The sequence below is a fragment of the Taudactylus pleione genome, unplaced genomic scaffold (assembly GCF_031769625.1).
Source record: "Taudactylus pleione unplaced genomic scaffold, aTauple2 ptg000256l, whole genome shotgun sequence".
Lineage (NCBI taxonomy): Eukaryota > Metazoa > Chordata > Amphibia > Anura > Myobatrachidae > Taudactylus > Taudactylus pleione.
Window position 1 is genome coordinate 25,750,875 of NW_028284658.1, and position 6,000 is coordinate 25,756,874.

Here is a 6,000-nt window from a genome sequence, read left to right on the forward strand (position 1 = left end):
TTGGAGCTGTCATTTGCTGGGTCACTAGCTATTGTGATAGGCTTTGCAGGGTTTTTTTTAATTCTCTGTCCAGCATTTACTAAAGGTCGGTTTTGATGTCTAAACTGAGACCCCATCTATCCCCAATGGTTTCTAAATGACAATCAACTGTGGCGTGTTCCATAGCGGTTTGTATTGAAACCACTGAGGAATAGAACCTAAACAATAGACAAACTGCACAGATCAGTATGATCTGTGCAGGTTTTGTTCTGTTTAAAAGAATAATAATAGTTGAAAAAAAAAAATGTGTGGGGTCCCTCTCTAAAATCCATAACCAGCCCTGGTTTTGGAGGGGATACCATGCATTATTTTAATATTTTTTTTACTATTTCTATCATTTTACGTATAATGAAGCCTGCACAGATCAAGGCGATCTATGCAGTGCTTATCCCAAACTCTAAAAGTTTATTGTTTGGGCAGGTTTGGTGGCGGTTTTCAAAACTCCTACTTGATAAATCCAGGATTTCAATTCTATTATGTTATTTCTTTGGCCTAAAACATTGCTGGTGCTTTGATATTCAATTCTGTTTTATTCTATTCTAAAGTGTGCTTTATCTGCGGCTTTAGAACCCGCCATTTAGTAAATTTTGCCCCTTTTCGCTGCTCCTCTCCTCTGTTTTTTTCCACTGTCAATCTACTACACTGGAAATGCACACGAAATAAGAGTCAAAACAACATTTCAAAGTCCAGCCTTACTGTATTTAACCTAAGACAGTGGTTCCCAAACTGTGCGCCGTGGCACTCTGGGGTGCCTCAGGACACTTGCAGGGGTGCCTCAGGTTGGTGGTCCAGCACCAAATCAAATTATTTATGGTCAATGTAATGTAAATATGTGGGCAAACAGAAGTGCAAACCTGTCCACCACCACATAACTGAACCTAAAGGCGCACATCCACTAGCAGATATTAATGGACGACTGAACGATAACGACATCGTTATCATTCAGTCATCCATTAATCGTGCATGAATCGGGCACTAAAATGTCGGAAACGACCAGCGATGTTCGCTCCCGCCTGTCGTTTCCTACATCAATCATCGTCCGAACATGCCGGTCAATTTGCCGATAACGACAGATTGGCCATGGAGGGTGCCTGCACTGAACGACATATCATTCAGTGTAGGCACTGCACAGTACAATAAACGACTGAACAATAACGATATCTTTCAGTCTTTTCATTGTCGCCTAGTGGATGTGCCCCTTAAGGATGACAGGTAAACACAATTTACTTCACTTTACTACTTTAAATTATTTTTTTTCTGAATTTCTCAATAACAAACTTACACTTAAGAGTACCGTGAAAACAATGCTGATACTCTAGGGCGCCATGATTCAAAAACGTTCTGGAACCACTGACCTAAAACAAAGGCTGATGCAAGGTTTTTTGGCAGGCTGCGCAAAGCTTCAGTCTAGCGCCTCCACGCCCCTTCCCCAAAATGTAATATCCACCTTCATGTGTGTGACTCTGCAGATAATGGGCCAAGTGTGATAGGGTGAGAGTTTATTAATGTGAGAGTAAGCTCTCACACTTTTTAAACTTGGCCAATGTAATAGAGTCCAAGAACAGGCATGTTTTTCAGACTCAAAAAACTTACGATTTAAACTCTTATCCAGATCTTTTCCCACTTTGAAGATACAACTCGACCATTATCTCTCCCATTTTTAAACTCTCACCCTATTACATTTGGCCCAATATGTCTTTTTATTAACCTTATATTTGTAATTGCAGATTTTTTAACTCACCCTGGTGGTGAACAGGTGCTAATAGCAATAGAGGGGTGTCTCTAGTATAGGGATACCTGGGACTGTGTTAATCAATGCTGGCCACCCACAACACACAGCCTCCAGTACGGGCGCGGCCGTACAAGGGGGTGGGCTGGTGTGCAGCTGCACAGTGTGAGTTTATGATGCCACATGCATGCGCACAGCCATAGGAGGCCTGGGGGCAGCGTCGAAGGAGCTAGTACTCTGCACTGCCCCCAGGCTGAAGACAAGCCACGCCAAACCACACATTTTAATCCCAAAAATCCTGGGACTGGAGGCAGTTGTGGGGTCCACTGGGCAAAAAATTTGTGGGGGGTCCTACCACTAAAATTTTATTGTGCCTCATTTTTTATTCCTGCCATTGCGTGTGTAATGCTATGTTATTATTACCTCCTTTGACCCTTTTTCCAGAAAATAATATCCATCAGTTTAACTATCTAATTAAGACTGTTTTTTTTTAATAAAAAAATCTCGGGGGGCGTGGCCGGGCTGCAGAGAGGAGAAGACGCACATTTGGCCCAATATGTCTTTTTATTAACCTTATATTTGTAATTGCAGATTTTTTAACTCACCCTGGTGGTGAACAGGTGCTAATAGCAATAGAGGGGTGTCTCTAGTATAGGGATACCTGGGACTGTGTTAATCAATGCTGGCCACCCACAACACACAGCCTCCAGTACGGGCGCGGCCGTACAAGGGGGTGGGCTGGTGTGCAGCTGCACAGTGTGAGTTTATGATGCCACATGCATGCGCACAGCCATAGGAGGCCTGGGGGCAGCGTCGAAGGAGCTAGTACTCTGCACTGCCCCCAGGCTGAAGACAAGCCACGCCAAACCACACATTTTAATCCCAAAAATCCTGGGACTGGAGGCAGTTGTGGGGTCCACTGGGCAAAAAATTTGTGGGGGGTCCTACCACTAAAATTTTATTGTGCCTCATTTTTTATTCCTGCCATTGCGTGTGTAATGCTATGTTATTATTACCTCCTTTGACCCTTTTTCCAGAAAATAATATCCATCAGTTTAACTATCTAATTAAGACTGTTTTTTTTTAATAAAAAAATCTCGGGGGGCGTGGCCGGGCTGCAGAGAGGAGAAGACGCACATTTGGCCCAATATGTCTTTTTATTAACCTTATATTTGTAATTGCAGATTTTTTAACTCACCCTGGTGGTGAACAGGTGCTAATAGCAATAGAGGGGTGTCTCTAGTATAGGGATACCTGGGACTGTGTTAATCAATGCTGGCCACCCACAACACACAGCCTCCAGTACGGGCGCGGCCGTACAAGGGGGTGGGCTGGTGTGCAGCTGCACAGTGTGAGTTTATGATGCCACATGCATGCGCACAGCCATAGGAGGCCTGGGGGCAGCGTCGAAGGAGCTAGTACTCTGCACTGCCCCCAGGCTGAAGACAAGCCACGCCAAACCACACATTTTAATCCCAAAAATCCTGGGACTGGAGGCAGTTGTGGGGTCCACTGGGCAAAAAATTTGTGGGGGGTCCTACCACTAAAATTTTATTGTGCCTCATTTTTTATTCCTGCCATTGCGTGTGTAATGCTATGTTATTATTACCTCCTTTGACCCTTTTTCCAGAAAATAATATCCATCAGTTTAACTATCTAATTAAGACTGTTTTTTTTTAATAAAAAAATCTCGGGGGGCGTGGCCGGGCTGCAGAGAGGAGAAGACGCACTTTGTTGTGGCTCCTCTAAGTGCCATCAAAAAACACATATATTGAGGTCACAGTTGAACCAGGAGACCTCATTTGGCACCCCTGACTCCCTGATGCACCGCTGAACCCCTACCTGCCTTCTGGGAATGAGCTCCGGCGTTGCTGAGGCCTTCCTGACTTCCAGAGGCCTGGGACTCGATTTTGGAGCCCCGCGGGTCGACACCACCGCGTCACCACCGGACGTTGCCGCGATCTCCCTGTCCCTTCGCTGGGCTCTGCTTGAGACGGGGAAGCTTGAGGGGGAGTGCTGAAAACCCCTGTGAATCCGGAGGACACCCGCGACTGGAGGCGTGAATTGCGGAGGGCCGCAATTTTGGAGGTGGGTCTGGGAGCTCATCTGTACCCGGAGCCAGGCTAGACATAGCGCTGTGTGTCCTGGCCACAGCTTCTGCGTTTTCCATAATATATATACACTGGCTTGCCTTCCTCCTGCTGGAGGACCTCTCCTACAGGACCTGGACCCTGAATGATTCTGCTGGGTCTTTTCTCTGCAACAGCCCTCCTCCCTTGTGTGCTGGTCACCTTGAATATCATCTCCTGTAACCTGGGGGGAAAAATCACCTTCTTGGGCTAAAGTTTTATTTAATTCTGAAGATCCCTATTGTACTTTGGAGAAAAAAATTCATCATCTGCAGTGAGTACATATCTCTGACAAAACCTCATACGGAGCTCCCTTTCTGCTAAATATTTTATTTTCGGGTTGATTCTGGGACTTGTAGTGCCACAGCTTTGTTGCTTTTGTCTGGAGATGCTGTAGTTACAAACTTCATCTGCCTCACTGATTGTTTTGATGTAATCTACCAACAAACGTCATCCTCATTCCGGTCACACAGTATCGTTATTTATGATAAATCGGAAGGGTGAGTGCAGTCATCATATGCTGGAAGAGAACGGAAAATATTGCTGACCTCTGGTGGGCGTTTTTTTTTCTTTTTCTTTCTCAAATGACCGCTGGCTCACGGAGCTTACTTTGACGTCCAACTGTGAAAAGTGGAGTGGGACAGAGGACGTCTACCACAAAACCTTCCGTGAGAGTCCTAGTGAGTGGCGGTGGACTTACACCTCTCCTACGCACTTCCAGAACACCGGACTCAGAGCCCAATAGAAAGGGCACCTGATATCTACAATATCTGACTGTTCTCAATTACGTTATATTGCTAGAAGTTAGACAATATTATGGACCGACATGTGGTTAAGACACCAAGAGGTCCCAGGGGACATCAGACGGGAAAGGGCAAGGGAAAGGAAGTTCCTTCGACTGCCTCCCCATCCTCTCCAACTTCCCAGATGGCTAGTCCAGGAAATAGCCCTAGGAATTCAGAATTAGATGTTGGGACCAATAATAATATTGCTGGCTCTTTTACAACACACGAGATTACCAACATATTAGCCTCATTACTGGATCAAAAATTAGCTCAGTTGAAAGACTCTTTAGACTCAGCCTTGACACAATTGATGCAACATAACCAACATATCTCAGAGGCGGAACAGAGAATTTCAGACCTGGAAGATTACATTTTTGTACTTAAAACTGATCTATCGCTCCAGGAAAAAGCAACGGTCTCCATGCAAGATAAGCTGGAAGACCTCGAAAATAGAAATAGAAGGAACAACGTACGCATAATTGGTCTCCCTGAGTCTATCAAAAATGCTGAGTTGATGGCGCTTGTTTCTGAATGGTTGCCTCGTGAATTAAAAAGTGTTCCAGATGCGGGAATACTGCTGGTGGAACGCGTCCATCGCATCGGCCCAGACAGACAAAATACCAGAAATAGACCACGACCTGTCATTATGAGAGTGTTGAATTACGCTGACAAAGCTCGACTAATGGAAGCATACAGAAAACAAACAGATCTAAGATATCAGGGAGCTAAAATACTCCAGTTTCAGGACTTTTCATATATGGTTGCGACAAAAAGAAAAGAATTTGCTCCCATTTGCAGATGCTTATTTGAAAGGGGACAACGTTTTGCTTTATTATATCCAGCCAAATTGAGAATCTCCTATGAAGGAAAAACCTACTTTTTTGATACACCACAAGCTGCAAAGAACTTTGTGGACTCTCTTCCACCTGCCGTATCACCACAGAGTTACGGCTGATTGGAACACGGGTGTTCCATTATATTTCAAGTTTTCCACATGCGTGATTTCCATTCAGGTTCTATATACCAAATGTTCTTTTTTCTGAATGTTTACTGCTAATTGAACGCAATCATTTTGTTACTATTATGCAATTTTTCATTATTTGTTATATTCAAGTAGTGTTCTTATTATTGTCATGGTATTTTGAGAGGTCGCAATATGGACCATTAGAAAATATCTTGTTGGTTTTTATTATAATTTACCGACAATTTTTATGTAAGATACAGTTTTTAGGTCGCATGATGTTAATTTACTCGCATTGGTCTCATGGTACCTATATAGATATTCAATTTGTTTCCTTTTTTTTATCTCTAAACGGTT